Consider the following 21,341-nt stretch of genomic DNA (forward strand, 5'->3'; position numbering starts at 1 on the left):
ATTTAAATTTTGCAAACTTGGTTTGGACATTAGGGACCATCTCCCTAGCCTCTGCACCCTAATGCAGTGGGTTGATTGAAGGTGCTTGAAGAAGAAGGATGGGGAGGGTTCTTGGTCAGTTTCCTGACCTCTGCACTCGAATAATTGTTTGGGTGCTTCCTTTGCTTATGCCTAATCATAGTTTGGTTCCCCAAATAATATTTTTTGTTTGGGTTACCTCTTGACAGTTCTTGGTGACAGATGAGGCAAGTCACCTTAGCTGCATTCACTTTTTTGGCACCCCTTGGCATCTTGAAAAACTTCCCAATAAAATGTTCCTTGGGTCTGTATGGGGGAATGTCCTCAGGCAGATATTGCCTCTCCTCCTGCTCCTCTTCATCCTCCTCCTCTTCATGACCACCAATGTGGTCCTGTGGTGGTCCTTGTGGTGGTGGTGGAGGTGCAGATGCACCTGCAGCTGCTACTAGTGAAGCCATTTCTCACAGAATGAATGCAGGTCTTCTTCACTCAAACAACAAAGTGAAAATGAGGAAAAAAGGTGGGGTCTTTCATCATTTGGAAAACAAAACTGTTGTGAACCAATCAAGAGTGTTAATTTCAGGTCTCATGACCTGGGCTTTCTCATTATTTGGAAACTAAAATTGTTCTGAACCAATCAAAAGTGTTATTTTCAGGTCACATGACCCGACACGCTTACGCTATGCGCCCTTGGGCGCGCCCGGCAGCGCTTACGTTGCGCGATAATATGCGCTCGAGTGCTTCACGCGGCTACGCGATACGTCACGATGTTGTTTTCGTTCGCGGCAACAGCCCTAACGGGACACTCACAGGTGCGCGCCCCGGGGCGCGCCGGAAAACTGCGAATATTGGTGCGCTCATGAGTGATGTAATATGTGACGTCATCAGCAGTGCATTGCAGGCACGCAAGTAATAGTGAGCCCAACTAACTATAACATGGGAATTTCAATGGTTTTATGTCAGTAAAATTTCCAGGTAACTATAACTGGTGTGAAACCTATGGTTTTTTCAGTGAATTTCATAGGTTTTTTAAATGCTAATTCCTTTCTATACTGAGTTTCTAACCTTTTTTTTTTACAATTTGCTGTTTTTTTGTAAGTATTCTTTTTTTTTTTTTATATAATTTTTTTTCTTTTGCGCTCTGGGTGCGCGCTCCGGGAAGCTTGCAGGAAAGCTCTCCGGTAAGCTTTCCGGTAAGCTAACCGGTGAGCTCACCTGAAAGCGCACCCAGAGCGCTACTTTCGTTCGTGAAAAAATATATGAATGAAAAGTTAATAATAATGCAAAACATTTCGTACCATACAAATAAAATCAGTTTTTTTTTATAAGGAAAATGATTATGCATTTCTGTAAAAGTTTGATGACGTCACTTCGGCGCGCAACGTAAGTGCCCTCGGAAGCGCCTATATTCGCGCCGCGTAAACGCAACCGGAAGCGCCTACGTTCGCGCCACGTTTTCGCCCCGGAAGCGCCTACCTTCGCGCCGCGTAAACGCACCCGGAAGCGCTCCGGAGCGCGCAGCGTAAGCGCGTCGGGTCATGTGACCTTAAAATAACACTTTTCATTGGTTGCTAACAGTTTTTTTTACAAAGAATGAAATCCCCACCCATTTCCTTCACTTCTTCTTTCACTTTTGTGACTGAAAGACCTGCCTTTTTGCTCCATGATATTTCTTGCTTTTACAATGGCTGCCAGACAATCCAGCAGTGAGGATGACCAAGAATTCATCAATGAAGAGCCTCCTCAACGTAAAGTTAAGGAACATTTCATTTGGAAATTTTTTGAAATCCCACCTGGACAAAAAAAGGTAAATGCTCCAAAAGTGCAGTGCAGGATCTGCAAAGAAGAGCTGTCAAGAGGTAACCCTTTGAAAAAGTACTCTTTTGGGAACTTCACAATGATCCGGCATGTGCAGAGGAAGCACCCCCAGAATTTTGCCCAAGAAAGTGTCAGGGCTCTGGCACAAGAGGTTCCCAGTGATGGGGCCTCTACATCCACCGGAGGAGCAACTTCTTCTGGGAGGGGGCAATCACAGGAGCAGGTGCCAAACATTCAACCTGCATTTAACCATGGTGTCCTCAGATGCAGATACTGCAATCAACTCCTCACCTATGGGGAGCAAAGTGTCCAGCTCATGGTTCGAGCATTGGAGAACCATCACTGCCCTTCCCACCCCTAATTTTTTTTGTTTTTTTTGCTCCTGTTGAGCAGTTTCCATTCCCTGTTTTTGTTCCTGTTTAGAAAAAAGAAGAAAACCAAAAGTTCTTTTCAGAACTACCTCCAATTCTCATCAAAGAGCTATCCGCCTGATTCATGAAGCAAAATTGCACTCGCAAAGGGCAAGATTCTCAGAATCTTGCCTTTTGCGAGTGCAATTTTGGCATTTGGGATTCACAATCCCAAATGCTAAAATCGCTAATGAGGAATTAGCAAATATGCGAGGATTAGCATTTAAGGAATCTCTATTAGAGATTCCTTAAATGCTATTCATGACACTTGCAAAAATTGCGATTTAGCAAAATTGGGCCGCTATTTACCGAGAGGTCAGACCTCTCGGTAAATAGCAAAAACATAGAAAAATGCTTTTAAAAGCATTTTTCTAAGTTGCATGTTGCACACACACATGTCCTTTGGACATGTGTGTGCGCAACACCTGTTCAAATGTGCATTTTAGGGGTGCTACAGGGTGTCCTTTGGACACCCCTAGCACCCTTAAAATCGCTATCTGATTTGCGAGTAGCAATTTGCTACTCGCAAATAAGGGATACTCCCCATTCATTCCTATGGGCCTTTTGGCCCATAGGATTGAATGGGGAGAAATTCCTTTTTTTGCGAGTAGCAAATTGCTACTCGCAAATAGAGAACATGTAGGAATCGCTATTGATTTAGCAATTCCTACATGAATGCCGTTTTGCGTGTCCTCAATAGCGAGTCGCTATGATTCGCTATTAGGGCCACGCAAAACGGCCCGTACATGAATCAGGCTGTATATTCTTAAAAAAATGAAAAAGAGTAAGTGAAATAGAGTGCATTGATAATGGAAAGGAGAATGAGTAAGAAAGAACATAAAGGTATAAGAGGAAAAAGGAAGTGAAGTAGGAGGACTGAAAGAAGGTGAGTGTTAGGAAAGAAAGTTATGAGAAGAAGAGTGAATATGGGGAATGTTGATATTCAATGAAAATGTTGAAAAGGAACAGGAGTGTTGAAGGTTAAGAAAAGATGCATTGCTGGAGTTGAAGGTAGAAGGCCTCATTTATGAAGCCATGCGTCACTTTAACGCCACCAAAGCATCACTTTTTGTGACACAACAGTCCAATAAAAAATGCACCTTATTTATTCATATTTACAAAGTGGCGTTTCTAGGTAAATACATCACTTTGTAAACCCCTGTGCCACATTATTCCTACGTCAGGTGTAATGTATGCAAAAGGGACGTATTGATGCAAGAAAGGGTCGTAGAGGTGACACAGTGAATAAACTGGAGGCCTCATTTCTGAAAAGTGACGCATCGCTACGTGAAAACAGCGATGCGTCACTTTTCTGGGCGCACTCCTTATCACATTCCAGATATGTCATATTTAATTTATGACTAATCAATTCACAAGGAGTTACAGATACGTCAGTATTTCTGACGTATCTGTAAACACAAAATTGACACATTACTGGAGTGCGTCACAAAAGTGACGCAACTCCAGTAATGCGTCCTTTCACATGGGGAAAGCACCATGTGAAAGGTCTTGCGTCAGTCTTACACCTGCTGTGAGGCAGGCGCAAGATTTTGACGCAACAGCATCCTAAAAGTGACGCAGTGAAATCTCATAGATTTCACTGCGTCGCTATTACCAAGCTTTTTGCGGGGGAACGCCCCCTCTGCATACATTATACCTGACGCAGATATAATGTGGCGCACGGTTTAAAAAGTGACCCATCTACCTAGATGCGTCACTTTTTAAATATAGCGCAACAAGGCGCATTTTTTTACACCGCTGGTGCAATGCGTCACTTTTCTGTGCGCACTCCTTACGACACTCCAGATGTGTCATATTTAATGTATGACGAATCATGTCGCAAGGAGTTACAGATACGTCAGTATTTCTGACGTTTCTGTAAACAAAAAAGTGACGCATTGCTGGAGAGCGTCACAAAAGTGGCGCAACTCCAGTAATGCGTCCTTTCACATGGGGAAAGCCCCATGTGAAAGGGCTTGGGTCAGTCTTACGCCTGCTGTGAGGCAGGCGCAAGATTTTGACGCAACAGCATCCTAAAAGTGACGCAGTGAAATCTCATAGTTTTCACTGCGTCGCTATTACCAAGCTTTTTGCGGGGGAACGCCCCCTATGCATACATTATACCTGACGCAGATATAATGTGGCGCACGGTTTAAAAAGTGACCCATCTACCTAGATGCGTCAATTTTTAAATATAGCGCAACAAGGCGCATTTTTTTACACCGCTGGTGCGAAGCGTCACTTTTCTGTGCGCACTCCTTACGACATTCCAGATGTGTCATATTTAATGTATGACGAATCATGTTGCAAGGAGTTACAGATACGTCAGTATTTCTGACGTATCTGTAAACACAAAAGTGACGCATTGCTGGAGTGCGTCACAAAAGTGACGCAACTCCAGTAATGCGTCGTTTCACATGGGGAAAGCACCATGTGTAAGGTCTTGCGTCAGTCTTACACCTGCTGTGAGTCAGGCGCAAGATTTTGACGCAACAGCATCCTAAAAGTGACGCAGTGAAATCTCATAGATTTCACTGCGTCGCTATTACCAAGCTTTTTGCAGGGGAACGCCCCCTCTGCATACATTATACCTGACGCAGATATAATGTGGCGCAGGGTTTTAAAAAGTGACCCATCTACCTAGATGCGTCACTTTTTAAATATAGCGCAACAAGGCGCATTTTTTTACACCGCTGGTGCAATGCGTCACTTTTCTGTGCGCACTCCTTACGACACTCCAGATGTGTCATATTTAATGTATGACGAATCATGTCGCAAGGAGTTACAGATACGTCAGTATTTCTGACGTATCTGTAAACAAAAAAGTGACGCATTGCTGGAGAGCGTCACAAAAGTGGCGCAACTCCAGTAATGCGTCCTTTCACATGGGGAAAGCCCCATGTGAAAGGGCTTGGGTCAGTCTTACGCCTGCTGTGAGGCAGGCGCAAGATTTTGACGCAACAGCATCCTAAAAGTGACGCAGTGAAATCTCATAGTTTTCACTGCGTCGCTATTACCAAGCTTTTTGCGGGGGAACGCCCCCTATGCATACATTATACCTGACGCAGATATAATGTGGCGCACGGTTTAAAAAGTGACCCATCTACCTAGATGCGTCAATTTTTAAATATAGCGCAACAAGGCGCATTTTTTTACACCGCTGGTGCGAAGCGTCACTTTTCTGTGCGCACTCCTTACGACATTCCAGATGTGTCATATTTAATGTATGACGAATCATGTTGCAAGGAGTTACAGATACGTCAGTATTTCTGACGTATCTGTAAACACAAAAGTGACGCATTGCTGGAGTGCGTCACAAAAGTGACGCAACTCCAGTAATGCGTCGTTTCACATGGGGAAAGCACCATGTGTAAGGTCTTGCGTCAGTCTTACACCTGCTGTGAGTCAGGCGCAAGATTTTGACGCAACAGCATCCTAAAAGTGACGCAGTGAAATCTCATAGATTTCACTGCGTCGCTATTACCAAGCTTTTTGCAGGGGAACGCCCCCTCTGCATACATTATACCTGACGCAGATATAATGTGGCGCAGGGTTTTAAAAAGTGACCCATCTACCTAGATGCGTCACTTTTTAAATATAGCGCAACAAGGGGCATTTTTTTACACCGCTGGTGCGATGCGTCACTTTTCTGTGCGCACTCCTTACGACATTCCAGATATGTCATATTTAATGTATGACGAATCATGTCGCAAGGAGTTACAGATACGTCAGTATTTCTGACGTATCTGTAAACACAAAAGTGACGCATTGCTGGAGTGCGTCACAAAAGTGACGCAACTCCAGTAATGCGTCCTTTCACATGGGGAAAGCACCATGTGAAAGGTCTTGCATCAGTCTTACACCTGCTGTGAGGCAGGCGCAAGATTTTGATGCAACAGCATCCTAAAAGTGACGCAGTGAAATCTAAAAAGTGACCCATCTACCTAGATGCGTCACTTTTTAAATATAGCGCAACGAGGCGCATTTTTTTACACCGCTGCTGCGTCACAAAAAGTGACGCACAGGCGGCGCAAAACTGGCAACGCAAGGCCTTCATAAATATGATCCTGGATTTTCCCCCCGCGCAAATCGAAAAAAATATTTCTTTAAAATGCCCTGCGGGACCCTATTTTAGCCCCCACATTAAACCTAGGGGGTCAGGAGGGGGTCTACCCTTCCCCCTTATGGTCAATTCCCCCCTTTGTTTTTGCCACCTCTTGTGTCTCGATTTTACCGAGACACAAGATGGCGGCCGCTCCGGACTGTTTAGAATGTTTACAGACACCCGAGAGCCAATCAGCTTTCTGCGCGCAAGTTGCGTGTCGCGCCTGGTGCGCTCCCCGGTGCGCGTACCGGAGCGCGCCTATAGATATATATATTTTTTGGGACCTAAATTACTCAAAATCCACTGGAGCACATATCTTGAGACATAGCAAAGGCACATAAGGCTACTAGTCCCAACAATTTTGCCAAGTTTGGTGTAAATCCATTCAGCCGTTCGAGCTAAAAGTGAAAACGACCGCCCTATAGAAATTAACATGGGGAAAACGCGTTTTGGGACCCCCCTTTTATCTTGGCCCCCGCTTGACGAATCCCCCCCCAAACTTTCAGGGAAAGACCGGAACTTGACGAGGCCATTTTGAGGAAATTTTCAAGCAGATTCGTCAACCGGTGCCAAAGTTATTCCAAATAGAATTTTGAGATTTAACATTGAAAAAAATCCTAACTATAACTACCTACTGGCGACCGCCAGTAGGTATATATATATATATATATATATATATATATATATATATATATATATATATATATATATATATATATATATATATATATATATATATATATATATATATATATATATATATATATATATTCAATGAAAAAACCATTGGTTTTTGGCCATATATAGTTAGGGATTTGCATTTACAAAACCTTATTTTACTCGCATAAAACCATTGAAATTCCATATATAGTTATAAGCGCTAACTATATATCGCGCACCCTCAATCCACTGCTGATGATGTCACATATTACATCATTCATGACATGGTTAGTGACATCACTGATGACATCACTGATGACATCTCAAATGACATCACTGATGACAACATCCAGTGACTGTATGTTTCTGTAAAGTTAAAATATCTCTTACATATTGAAGAATGAGTGGATGTATAAGTGTCTGGATGAAGGATTTAGTAGGTGCATGACTGACTGTATGAGTGAGTGATTAAATGTGTCTCACTGAGTGCATGGGTTAGTGACTAAACTGTCTTAATTTGTGCATCATTATGTCTGTTGTTCTGTAAACTGTTGCATGTGTTGATAAGTAGCTATATGAGTAACTATATGGGTTATTGATTGGTTGCCCAAGTATTTGTATGGGATACTGAGTGTGTGTGTGGGTGGCTGGGAGGTGTGTGACTCTGTGCATAGATGTGTGAGCAGTTGATTCACTAGATGTATGGTTTCAAAAGTGCATGTGGAAACAGCTGTATGGGCGGTTGACTGTGTGCATGAGTGTATTGGTGAGTGAATGGATATCTCAGTGCTACATGTCAAAGTAAGTACATATGTAAAACACAGTACATGTGAGAGTTGACATATATAAATAACTGTGCATAAGAGCCAGTGAATGTGTGAGTGGCTGTATGGATCATTGTGAACTTGTATCAGGGATTGTATAATAGAGTAAATATGTGTTAGTATATGTTTGAATAAGTAAAGTTTGTATAACTGTATAGTTGACGAAATGGAGGTGTGATTGATTCTTTGCATGACTGACTAGGTGTGGATGAGTGACAGTCTGTGAGTGTCTGTTTACACTGATTGTATCTAAGGTTATATTAGAGACTGAAGAGGTTCATCGTATTATCACATGAATGATATCATCAGTGATGTTATCAGTCATGTCAAATGAGATGTTTTCAGTGATGTCATCAGTGATGTCATTTGAGATGTCATCAGTGATGTCATCAGTGATGTCACTAACCATGTCATGAATGATGTAATATGTGACATCATCAGCAGTGGATTGCGGGTGCGCGATATATAGTTAGCGCTTATAACTATATATGGAATTTCAATGGTTTTATGCGAGTAAAATAAGGTTTTGTAAATGCAAATCCCTAACTATATATGGCCTAAAACCAATGGTTTTTTCATTGAATTTTCAAGGTTTTGTAAATGCAAATTCCTAACTATATATCCACTATAACCTATGTTTTTTTCTGTGAATTTCATTGGTTTTTTAATAGCAAATATGAAAAGCTTTAAAATGTCAAGTACGTGATAGATAAAAACATTTTCGTATTTATGCACGCTGATGTGCTTTGAACGCTGCACCCCCCCCTCCCCTCTTTTGTCTTAGTAGTACTCTCTCTTTGCAGATACTGAAGGGTAGTTAACGCAGGCCTTTACCTCCGTTGTAATCCGTCGTGCCTGCTTGTCTCTCCATTTGATTGATTGTTGTCCAAGCATTTACTGTTTTAGAATTGGTTCTCTTTGGATCATTCTCTATTTACAAACAAGCACAAAGTCGCAATACTCTGTTTAGTCTTTGCAGATAGTGAAAAATCGTGTAAAAAAATAAAAGTAATCGAGCAAAATCAGTAGGCCACTAATTGGATCTCTTTTTGACCTCGCTAAAATAGAAATATTAGGAACAACCCTTCATGAGAAATACGAAAATAGTGAGATGAACTGAGCTCCACACCATGAGGGCTGCAAGACAGCTCGGCTCCATCACCCATCCCGCACAAAATAACGACAAACCCTATGCAAATATGAAAAATATAGACAACACACCAGCAAAGAAACAGGGTAAAACATTTTATTAAAAAACTATTTACATAACGTTGGTTTATAAGATGATGTCAGTAGTGGACCGATGTGTGAATAGGTCGAAAGCAGCACAAGGCTCCAAGATCCGGATGGCAACCTCCTGGATGTTGGGTGCCATAGTTCAGAGTTCTGAGTTTGAGCCTTTTTCAATGCCTGTGCTTTGTTGAATCAAAATGGCGGCTTGACACAAAGCTGACTCAAGCGTTGCTACTGATGCTATGCAGACCAAAACTGGTTTTCAGTTTGTACATTTTTCTAGATTTTTCAATCCAAGTTTGGTTGACTTTGTAGAACGATGGCTTCAAATTTTCAACATACGGTGTGGTGGCGCTGACTGGGAGGGGGCGCTTCGCTCCTGCCCCCTCCCCAAGTAAGATTTTCATACATGAAAGTACGTTAATGGTTTTGGTCCCTAAGTTGCTTCGATGTCACTGCCATTCTCAAATGGCATAAGTTCTGGATGTTGGGTGCCATAGTTAAGAGTTCTGAGCAGTGCTTGTAACACTGTCTGAAGCTTATTTCCACCTACTGCAGCTTCACTATTCTCAAAGTAAGTGAGTGTCGTTTGTGGACCTGACTGCATTAGAAAACAATGTGATATGTTACCTTCCTAAACAGCTTGACGGAGGCCCCTGAGGGGCGGTGTGATGGCCATGGACTCGGAGAAGACGCTTGGCTCCGACACCCTCCCCAAGTCTTATAGCACTGGTGTAGCCTGAGATCGCCCCCGACATAGGCGGCCGGCTCCCGGGGTCCGGCAGAACTTTTTGCCTTTTGATGACTCTTCAATTCTGAACCTTGTCCCACAATCCGTTTGACCTGAAGACATGCTGTAGTGGGGCGCCCCTTTACCGTTTCAGTTGCCATTCCGCCCGCTTTTGCTACACTGTGCCTCTTCCGCCATTCAGCTGTTTACCGCCCGCTCTTGCGACTACAGCGTCTCGCTCATCATGTAGTTGAGTTGCTCCCGCTCTTGCGGTGCAGCGATAGGCGGCTGCCACAGGACTCTCAAAATGGCGGCCGGCTCTTCGGTTTTGGGCCTGGTCCACTAAAATGGCCCTGGGACACCTTTGAACTCGGACGCTTCCCTGATAGGGCTTGGGTCCCATTCTCGAAAAGCGTCCCCTCAGCCGTGAAGATTCTACAAAAGTCTTGGGGGCCTCCGACTCCCGCAGGCTTCTGGTGGGGAGCGGCTGCCATGATTGCTCGTGGAATGGCCACGACGGAGCTACGAGATGGTAGTGGTCTCATGCTGACGCCAGCTTTAGTCTGAAACATCCAGAAACACTGTAGACTACCAATTCGATCAGTTCCGGTAGCGCCCCAACATGACCCGGAAGAGAAAAACTTGCCCTCCCCTCTTTGACTGATGGTTCTTGTTGCCTGTCCCCTCTGTTGTCATTTAACAGAACTTTTTGGACTGCTGAAAGGGGTTGTGTTCCGAACGCTGGTTGGTGGAGACATTTTGACTATATTCTTGACCTACGTTGTCGCGTAATGCGGTATATGACACGCCGCGTTAGCGCACCCGGAAGTGATCCGAGGCGCGGCGCGCAGCGCGTAACGTAAGCATAACAGGTCATGTGACTTGTTAATAAAACTTTTCATTGGTTCATTTTACTTTTGTTAATTTAATGATGAAAAGCTTGATCATATGACCTAAAAATTACGCTTTTTATTGTTTTCGAACAATATTTTTTTTTCAAACATATGTTATAATATTCCAGGCTAATGTACTTTCCCGGAAAATTTACAACTGTCTTGCAAGTAAAATATATTTCTTTTTCGAGAAAAAGGGCGTTTCTTCCTTCCATGACGGAGCCGTTGAGTAAAAGAGATTCGGCCTGCTGTCTTAGTCGCCGATACGCCTGATTATCAGATTCTTATCGATCACTTTATGTTGCAGACATGAAAAACACAACTGCCCTTGACCATTTATCTTTACTGCGTTCCTACATATTATACCTTTTATCCGTCATGTAATTGGACTGCTTTATTTCACTTGCCTTTTACTGATTCGAAAACAGTGACTAAAAGTAAAAACTTTACCAATGTAAATACTACTACCGTGTTTTGTTTTAAAAACCTTTATTGTGAAAATGTCAGTATACAAATACGGGCCTATAACCACGTGGGCCGGCCACGGAGCAAACTGAAATCGTATATGATGAGGAGACATTTACACTGTAGAAGAACGTAACGAGCGGGCCATTAGGTTGCAAGAACAAAGGTGTCTAACAGTTGCGGAATCGGTGGACGTACATTTTGTAATTAAAATACGACAGGGCCACTTACAATAACATTTTCTAGATATACATTTGCGGGCAAGGAGTTACGAGTCCCATTTATACCGGCGCCATTTTGGGCGAGGCCGGGCAGGTCCAAGTTATAGTCAAAATGTCTCCACCAACCATCGGCCAGACCAGAACCCCTTTCGCCCTTTATGCTACAAGATGGTGTCTTCCATTCAGAAAATATTGTTGGCAGCATTTTGAAAGGAAACAGAAACAGCCGTTCTCCTAGTGAGTTTCACATTGTTACATTTAGGAAGAATGTTGAAGAGTAGTATGTGGAAAATCTGAAGCCATTTTTCTACAAACTCTCAATCAGACTTGGATGGAAAAAAAAAACCTGAAGAATGTACAAACTGCAAACCAATTTTTGTCTGTATAGCATCAACAGTAACGCTTGAGTCAGCTTTGTGTCAAGCCGCCATTTTCATTCAATCAATAGCATCACCCTGCACACATTCAGGGACCTGGTCGTGTCTTCAGATGAAACGGATTGTAGGAAAAGAAGCAGAAAGGAAAAGGAAAAAAGTTCCGCCGGACCTCGGGAGCCGGCCGCCTATGTCATGTGCGACCTTTGGCCACACCAGGGCAATAGTGAAGCTGCAGCAGGTGCAAATAAGCTTCAGACAGTCTTACAAGCACTGCTCAGAACTCTCAACTGAGGCACTCAACATCCAGGACTTGCCATTCGGATCTTGGCGCCTTGTGCTGGTTCCGACTTATTCACACATCGGTCCACTACTGACATCACCTCATAAGCCAACGGGGCACCCCACGCCGACTTTCGGCGCAGCATTGTAGGATGGCCACACCAGTGCGGCAACTTGCTGGACACAACATCGGGGCCATCCAGATCTCGGCGCGTTCGACTCACTGTACCGCAAGAGTGACCGCAACTCAGCTGGACACGCCATCTTTCGGCGCAGCATTGTAGGATGGCCACACCAGTGCGGCAATTTGCTGGACACCACCTCGGTGCCATCCGGATCTCGGCGCGTTCGAGTCACTGTACCGCAACAGTGACCGCAACTCAGCTGGACACGCCGTCTTTCGGCGCAGCATTGTAGGATGGCCACACCAGTGCGGCAATTTGCTGGACACCACCTCGGTGCCATCCGGATCTCGGCGCGTTCGAGTCACTGTACCGCAACAGTGACCGCAACTCAGCTGGACACGCCGTCTTTCGGCGCAGCATTGTAGGATGGCCACACCAGTGCGGCAATTTGCTGGACACCACCTCGGTGCCATCCGGATCTCGGCACGTTGTGCTGCCTTCGGCCTATTTGCACATCGGTCCGCTACTGACGCCGCCTCACGTGCCAACGGATTTTCTACGCTTTTTGTAGCCCTATGCCGCATAACAGGTCATGTGACTTGTTTATAAAACTTTTCATTGGTTCATTTTACTTTTGGTTTCCTAAAGATGGAAGTCTTGGTCATATGACCTAAAAATAACACTTTTCATTGGTTTAGAACATTTTTTTTTCCCAAACGATGAAAGCCCCACCTTGTTTCTGGATCATTCAGACTGAAGCTGGCGTCAGCATGAGAGCACCACCATCTCGTGGCTCCGTCGTGGTCATTCCGCGAGCAATCATGGCAGCCGCTCCCCACCGGAAGCCTGCGGGAGTCGGGGGCCCCCAAGACTTTTGTAGAATCTTCACGGCTGAGGGGACGCTTTTCGAGAATGGAGCCCAAGCCCTAACAGGCAAGCGTCCGAGTTCCAAGGTGTCCCAGGGCCATTTCAGTGGACCAGGCCCAAAACCGAGGAGCCGTCCGTCATTTTAAGAGCCATGTGGCAGCCGCCTATCGCTGCACTGCAAGAGTGGGAGCAACTCAACAACATGGTGAGCGAGACGCTGTAGCCGCAAGAGCGGGCGCAACTCAGCTAGATGGCCGCCACCTGGGGAGGCCCGTTCACGCCGCCTCCCCCAAGCCCCCCCACCCCGGGCCGCCGCATGCCAATTTTCGGAGCAGCATTGTAGGATACCAAAACCAGTGCGGCAGTTTACTGGACATCACCTGGGTGCCTGTCGTACATGTTGTGTCAGCCATGGGACACTGGACACAGTCCCATCAACATCTCAACGCGTTCTGCTGCCTTGGGACTATTCGCACAACAGACCGCTACTGACGAGGCCTCCCCCCGCACCACCCGGGACGCCCCACACTGTTTTTCTGTGCTGCATTGTAGGACCCCAAAACCAGTGCGGCACCCAGGCGACATCACCTGGGTGCCGTCCAGAACTCTGCACGTTGTGCTGCCTTGGGACTATTCGCACAAAAGACAGCTTCTAACCATTGTTGCTTTTTGAGTTGAAAAATGTTTAAATGTTTTTAGTTTTTGTTCCGTTCATTATAGTTAAAAGTTAATAAAGTTTTATAATCTTACTTTGTTGGAGTGTTATCTATTTTTTTTAAAACGGGTGAATAGGGCCTTGAATCGGGTTATTGTCATGTGTGGGCTTTGGAAGTGTGCTGCTGCAGGATCGGACATTTCAAACTCAAATGCACGTTCTTTTTCTTACCTTTCCGAAGCATGGAGCGCAATAGCAGGCAGAGAAAGGGTGATGCACGTGTTGAACACTACCTGACCTGGCAAGTTGCTGGCAGTGCCCCCCCGCCCGCTCCTGAAAGAGGGCACACACACACCGCCGCCCCGAGTACTTCACAAATCTTTAAAAGACCATGCGCTTGTTCATGAGGCTTAAATGGTTTATCACCTCTTCTAGAACCCCTGCATCGACCCTCTGACGTTTCCTGGAAAAATTACCATGTAACACAATACCAAGCCCTGTCAGCTGAAACCCCCAAGGAATCGTGGGGCTTATTATCAAGGGGGTTTATCTCCGCTTTTTTGGCTTTAAAAGCCATGAAAGCGGAGATAAAATTATCTCCCTATTACCAAGCTGTCGCTAACACCAGTTAGTGACAGCTAAAAGGAGATAGCGACCATCTTGGGCCCCGCTTTGCATGTCAGTGATACTTATCACTAATAACATGCAAAGTGGCGTGCCAAGATGTTAGCGACTGGAAACAGTCCCTAACATCGCTTTCTCCTATTACCAACTTTTGGAGATATTCGCGCTAAGCGCGAATATCTCCAAAATCTAACACCTGCCCTGAGCAGTTCTTAGCCATGTTATCCAATGGGAGGTGGGTAACATGGCTAAGAGCATTTGCTCGATAATACATGAATATCGCTGACTTTTCTGCGATAATAGCAAGGTTTATCTGCGATAAAAATCGCCGATGTGCGGCGATAGTTTTTGTCTCTAAACAAGTTAGAGACAAAAATTATCGCTAGTTGTTCGTAATATGCCCCCGGGTTTTTGCTTGCAGAAATCGGGAGGCGGGAGACTACCACTGAAATCAGTAGTCACACGCCTGAATCGGGAGGGTTGGCATGTCTGAATTCTCTACAGCTGGGGCCATAAACTACATCCGCAGGGGTAGGTGATAGCCTGGGACCAGCCTGGCATCTAAAATGGCTGCCGTGCACGACAAAATTGTGGCATTGGAAAAAAGGCAAGATGGCGCAGCCGCTGGAAGAGATGTATCAACATATATCAGCCTCCTCAGCCACCCTCAGGAAACATAGGGGATTAGGATACGTCTCCCGCACCCCCTTATACCTAGTAATTTAATTAACGAAGCACAAAATGGCGAATTCCCGTTTCGCTACCAGTTTGCGGCCCAGTTCGCGGCCCGTGAAGCGCTTCTACCGTGAAAAATCATTTTTTTTTCTTTTCCCCACGGGACCCTTTAATAACCCCAACAACATTCCTAGGGGGTCAAGAGGGGGATACCTTGCCCCCTTTCATTAAATTCCCCCTTCGTTTTTCACCTCTTCTTCTCTCTCGATCCTACCGAGAGACAAGATGGCGGCTGCTCCGGACTGTTTAGAATGTTGACAGACACCGGAGAGCCAATCAGCTTTCTGCGCGCAAAGTTCCGAAACGCGAAAAGTAAGCGGACCGGATCGCTGCCCGGAGCGCTGTTACAGATATATATCTTGATTTAAACGTTAATTTCTCAAAATCCACTGAAGCACATATATTGAGACCTAGCAAAGGCACATCGGGCTAACAGTCCCTACAATTTTGCCAAGTTTCGTGCAAATCCATTCAGCCGTTCGAGCTAAAAGTGAGTCCAACCGCCCTATGGAAAACTCAATGTAAAAAACGCGTTTTCGGACCCCCCTTTTTTCTCAGCCCTCCCTTGACGAAACCCCACCAAATTTTCAGGGGCTGCTCAGAAACAAAATGTGCCATTTTCCTGAAAATTTCAGCCGATTCCGTCCACAAACGCCAAAGTTATCAGACATAGAATTTTCAAAAGTCCCATAGACAAAAAATCCTAACTATATATACCTACTGGCGATAGCCAGTAGGTAATATATATATGTATATATATATATATTTTAACGAGCCTCCCCACACGAGAGAGGAATTGAGTCGCAACCTTCATCCGGTTTAAAGGTGTATTTATTTTTCTTTTAAAAGCGGCATTTTCTTGTAGCTCTAATGCATTTCGCTCACCACTGTGAGCTTCGTCAGAGAAGAGGTGCCGCAGGTTCAGGTAGTAACAGCTCACCACACGACCATATATATATTCACTGAAAAAAACATAGGTTTCACACCAGTTATAGTTAGGAATTAGCATTTAAAAAACCTATCAAATTTACTGAAAAAACCATAGGTTTCACACCAGTTATAGTTACCTGGAAACTTTACTGACATAAAACCATTGAAATTCCCACGTTATAGTTAGATGGACTCGCTATAACTTGCGCGTGTAATGCACTGCTGATGACATCACATATTACATCACTCATGACACGGTCAGTGACATCACTCATGACATCACTGATGACACCATCCAGTGAATGTGTGTCTTTCAGATAAATAAATGTTTTATATATGTATGTTAAGGTCGATGGAAGAATATTTTTTTAAATTATTGTCTTAATGGATGTTTTTTTTTAAAAAAAATGATTGGATAACTGCCCTATTAAGTGAATACATATATTAGCGAGTAATGTTTAAATATTTAAATATGTGTATCAGTGTTTCACTTTGTGTATAAGTGGCTGCATGGGTTGGTGAGTAGCTACATGTGTGTGTATATGGGTTATTAGATGTTTTTTTAGTATCTTTATAATTGTCTGTTTGATTTGGTGGGGGTGTTCCTTAGCACAAAGATGCATCAATGACTGACTCACTGTTTGTATGTGTTTTGAAGACAGCATATGTGTAGGATTGTAAGGGTGAATTAGTGTGTATATGTATGTGTTAGTAAGTGAATGACTGTCTCACTAGTGTCTTTATCAGTAATAATAATAATCTTTATTGCGTGATTTAAGAATAAACCATTGCAAGTACAAAACATTTAAAAGGTTCAAGATTGCATTTAGAATGTTAAATTCATTAAAAGTCAGTATGTATAGATGATAACAAATGAGACTTCCATTTTAAAAAGTCATATTCATAAAAAGCCAGCAGCAGCAAGTAAAATTTAGCAGCATTATTCCAATGGGGGATCGCAAACTCTGGGCAGCTCAGTAAGTTTTTTTGCAGCGCGCTCCATGAATATTACTAGGGCACAATTTAATTTAGTGTTCCTAGGGTTGAAACAGGGCAAAACTGCTGCTCTGCAGCTTCTAATCATGTTTCTATTCCAATGATGCTTAAGTAGGACCCGTCTCTCTGTCAATAGTAGAGGGCACAGGCATATGATGTGTATAATGTCTTCTTTGTGAGTCCCACAAAGTCGGCATTGAACTTTTCCATGTTCTCTTTTCCATTTTGGCCAATGAGTCAACAGGTTAATAACTCCCAGTCTCAGTTTTAAAAAACTTAGTTTCGCCCGAGCACTGAACGATATAGTAAGGTACGGCTGTGGAATTAGCAAGGCATAGGATTGAAGGGTCATCCACCCATGACTTCTTTTTGCAAGGCTGGCTTTGTCTTCCACTATTGATAATTGTTTGGTGCTGATTTTCGCTAGCCTTTTGAATTCCATCTGACTAGCGTACAAGTTCCAGAGGTCATTTAGGCACAGGGTTTTTAAGCCGTTTGACCAGTATTCATGTCCTGCTCGCCATGAGTTGTTATCAATGCTGACCCACAAATGGTATCCTAAACTTCCCTCCTTTGATAACCTCAATTTGTGACAGCACACGAGGAAAGACATGGCTCTGGCCAATCGTTGTTTGCAGATGCCAAGTTCCAACCTAATTTGTGTCTTTATCAGTAACTACATATGTTTTAATGTAGTATTTGTGAGTATTGGTGTATATAGTGTGACATAGACATATTTACGATTGAGATCTTTTAATAATTGTAAATATTTTAACCTGATGCTTTTTTAACTCAGCCATTGACCTCCTTGCTTGTTCTGACGAGAGTAAATTCGTCACAGGGGTCCTTGCTCTCTCTCCCCCGGCGCAGCCGAGCACAGCGCTCTCGCCGGCCGGGAGAACGCGGAACCGCCATCTTGGGGGGAGGCAGGGTAGCGCTCCAGCTCCTGGACGCCTCCCACCCTCCTCCCACCCTTAGAAGGATGGATAAAAGCAAGGGGCCATCCCGCCCGCGCAGCGGGCGGGCGCAGCGGGCGCGCCGATGGCGCGCCGAAGGCGCGCCTAAGGCAAGCCCGTCTGCGCCCGTCCGCGCCGGGCCCGCGCCCAGCGCCGGACCCCCTGCTCCTCGCTCCCCAAACATCTCCTGGTCCATTGACCAACTTTATCTCATTCGCCAAGGCGCCTGCAGCCCTACCACCTGCTGTAATCCTCACAGCCTGGATAATTCCACCTATACTTGCTCACGTTGCAAATTTGCCATCCCTGCTTCTTCTAAACCGACTCTTCAGTCTAAGAATGCCATGACTCACCTGCCCTCGACCACCTTAAAAGCTGCCCTAATTAATTGTAGATCGCTACCCGCTCATGCCGCTGATATCTGGCTGTCGCTAGACACTAACAAATGGGACTTATTATTTTTGACAGAAACCTGGCTTAAAGACTCAACTAACCCGGACATAAATTTGGCCATTCCACCCGGCTACCATCTATTGGGCATTAATCGAGATAGTTCTAAACCAGGTGGGGGCCTCGCTGTTATTGCGAAATCTCACCTTAAACTAAATATTACGAAAATCCCCAATCTTGGCCTCATTGAGGCCATGTATTTTACAACTATGGACTCCGCATGTATTATCTTTGCTGGCATCCTGGTTTACAATCCCCCCTCGGCCACCTCCTCTTCTCTAAGTGCCTTGATGCACTCAATCGCAGATTTTTCACTTAAACATTCCCACTTCACAGTGCTAGGAGACTTCAATCTTCATATTGATAACCCTTCCTGTGCACAAGCTTCTTCATTCTTGGAAACCCTACAAGGACTTACATTGTCCCAATTAGTTAATGGCCCTACTCATAAAGCAGGCCACACACTTGATCTTATTTTCACTAATCATCCTGGTATCTCTTCTCTCTCCCCCCTCCCCCTCACTTGGTCAGATCATTTTCTTCTTCCTTTTGATATTACCTGCCCTGCTCATCCCCCTCCTGCTTCTCTTAACAGAGCTAGCGGTCGCAAATGGACCAAAGTTACCTGTGAGTCCATCGACTCCTGCTTTCAGTTTCAATTCAAGCAGTCGGAAGATCTTGATAGGGAAACAGAGAGATATAACTCTGCCCTTATCTCTGCTTTGGATCACATTGCCCCGCTAACCCCTCTGGCCTCCGCCAGATCCCGCCCTTCTTCCCCCTGGTTCTCCCCTACATTACGCGAGGAAAAGAGCAGGTGCAAGCAGTTGGAACGTACATGGCGCCAGACCTACGATCCTACTGCCAAATCGACATACAAAAATGCCCTAAATAAGTTTAAAAAACTCAAACGCTCCTCGATGAGAGCCCACTTTTCAAAGCTTATTCAACAGGCGCAAAATTCATCCAAAACCCTTTTCACCATTGTGAAGGATTTTGTAAATCCCCCTGCCTTAAAAACTCAATGTGTTCCCACCCAAGCCCTTTGCAACGGTCTCTCAGATTTCTTTCAGGAAAAAATAATCAAACTCTCTTCCTCCTTTGATACCTCTGCACTTAGTCCCCAGCCTATTGTTTCTCATCCCTCACACTGTTCCTTTAACTTTTTCAATGAACTCACCCCTGAAACAGCACTGCCTCTCTTTCATAAAATCAAGTCGGGATCCCCATTAGACCCAGTCCCTGCCAAAGTAATGAGCATCCTTGCCCCTGTTTTAATCAACCCTCTCCTTTCCATCTGGAATTTCTCCCTGGCTTGTGGCCACTTCCCTGAGGTCTGGAAACATGCCAGGCTACTCCCCATCTTGAAGAAGCCGGGCGCTGATCCCGCTCAATTCAGCAACTACCGGCCGATTTCGCTCCTGCCTAAACCTGCTAAAATGTTGGAGAAGGTGGTTCAGGAACAGCTGGCTCAATATTTAGAAACTAATCAGTTGCTGCACGATACTCAGTCCGGTTTTAGAACTGGCTACAGCACCGAGACCGCGCTGCTGGAGGTATCTGAGACTATTAGGGAATCAGTGGACAGGGGCGAGGAGGCCATGTTGGTTCTCCTCGACCTGTCCGCTGCATTTGATACCGTATCACATGACATACTCACTGCCCGTTTACACCAACTGGGGTTTGGCGGCACAGTCTTAGCCTGGATTAAATCCTTTCTATCCGGTCGAACCCAAAGGGTACTGATGCATCCATTTGAATCAGAAGATAAACCCCTCACGTGTGGAGTGCCTCAAGGCTCCGCCTTGAGCCCTCTATTATTTAATGTTTATTTGGCCCCGCTTGCCAGGGTAGTTGAGTCCTGGGGGGTCAGAGTGGTCTCCTATGCTGATGATACTCAGCTTGTTTTTTCATTCAGAGACCATTCTGACTCCCTCTTTTCCAACTTCAGAAACTGCCTTGGCAACATCTGCACCTGGATGGCTACCAATCATTTGGCTCTAAATACGGATAAGACTGAGGTCCTCTTTTTTAGCCAGAAGTCTACTCCCCCTGCTAACTTATGGTGGCCCACTGTCCTGAACCCCCCTCCTATACCCGTGCAGTCTGCCCGTAATCTGGGCTTTTTATTCGACAACACCCTGTCCTGTAAAGCCCAGGTTAATAAAGTTTCAACGGCCTGTTTCAATAAACTTCGCATGATAAGGAAGATCTTTCCCTATCTTCCCCAGTCCTCCCGCAAAACGATTGTTCAGTCACTCATTATGGCACATCTTGATTACGCCAATAGCTTATATGCAGGTGCCCCTCTATATCTTATAGACAGACTGCAAATCGTTCAGAACGCGGCAGCAAGGCTTATTGGCAACATCCCCGCTCGCAACTCGGTCAGAGGTTATCGAGATGAGCTACACTGGCTGCCTATAGCTAGACGGATTGACTTTAAGATCCTGATCCTTGCCTTCCGGGCAATCCATGGAACTGGCCCGGCCTATCTGAGCAAAAGACTCAAGATATCTTCTTCAGTGAGGCATTTGAGATCCAATAGCCTCCGATTACTGAATGTCCCCAGATTCAGACTGGCCCGTAGTGGTGGTAGAACTTTCACCGTTATTGCAGCCAGGCTCTGGAACAGCCTTCCTCTGGACCTTAGGTTCATTGAATCGGAACAAGTCTTTCGACGCAAACTAAAAACCTTGCTGTTTCCCAAACGTTAACTTAATTAAAGCTTCCCTGCTGGTCTTCTGGATGGTTCTGAACCTGGTAACCTCTCTTGCGATTTGACCTGTAATCTTAGCGCCGGGACACCCCCGTTGGAGGTAGCCGCGCGCTTTATAAGCTTCTAATAAAATAAATAAATAAATAATTGAGTATATGTGAGAGTGAGAGATTGAAAGAGTTCTTGTTTTAATAAGTATGTGTTTCTATAAGTGATTGTTTAAGAGAGTAAGTATGTGTAAGTTTCCTTAG

The sequence above is a fragment of the Lissotriton vulgaris genome, chromosome 5 (genome assembly GCF_964263255.1).
Source record: "Lissotriton vulgaris chromosome 5, aLisVul1.2, whole genome shotgun sequence".
NCBI classification, from domain to species: domain Eukaryota; kingdom Metazoa; phylum Chordata; class Amphibia; order Caudata; family Salamandridae; genus Lissotriton; species Lissotriton vulgaris.